Genomic DNA, 709 nt, shown 5'->3' with positions numbered 1-709 from the left:
CCCCCTGCCCCCTGCCCTGCCCAGCCTCCCCCCCCGCCAGTCCCTCCGAGATCCCCAACCCCTGCTGCAGCTGGCCTTTCCCCCGCCAACACCCCCAAGACCCACAACCCCTGCTGCAGCCGGCCCCATCCCCCCAAGCCTCCCCAATCCCTGCCCCCCCACCCCATAGTTAAAAAAACCCAACCCCCCGGCACTTACCTGCCATTTGGCTGCCCTCTGGCTGACTGGGGCCCCACCTGCACAGTGCTGGGCAGGATGACAGCCCCAGTGGCCCCAGCGTGGGCTCTCATGCCCCCCCACTGTCCTGTGCTGCCTGGGGGGCTCTGCCAGGAGGCTCTGGAGCCCTCCCCCACCCCTGCTTCTAAGGTAAGCAGAGGCTATTTTTTAAAAATTTTTTACTCGTTTTTTTCTGTTTTTTTTTTTTTAAGTGACAGTGCCTGGGATTGTGAGGGTAGCCATGGATGACTGGGGATTCATGTTGGGGGGTGAGGCTGGGTGGGGCAGCCATTGGGGATCTGGGGGAGTGGAGGGTGGGGCTGAGTGGAACAGCTATTTGGGGGGGCTACAGCAGCTGGTGGGGGATGGGGCCAGGTGGGACAGAAATTGTGGGGCTGGGGTGGGGCATGTGGGCCTTGCAGTGGGGTGGTAGCCTCTGGGGGGGCATTTGGTCCCCATTGGGGGACCATACCCTTGTGTGGGGGTCAAATCC

The sequence above is a fragment of the Gavialis gangeticus genome, unplaced genomic scaffold (genome assembly GCF_001723915.1).
Source record: "Gavialis gangeticus isolate Ggan-Ray unplaced genomic scaffold, GavGan_comp1, whole genome shotgun sequence".
NCBI classification, from domain to species: domain Eukaryota; kingdom Metazoa; phylum Chordata; order Crocodylia; family Gavialidae; genus Gavialis; species Gavialis gangeticus.
Note: the sequence above shows the minus strand (reverse complement) of the source record.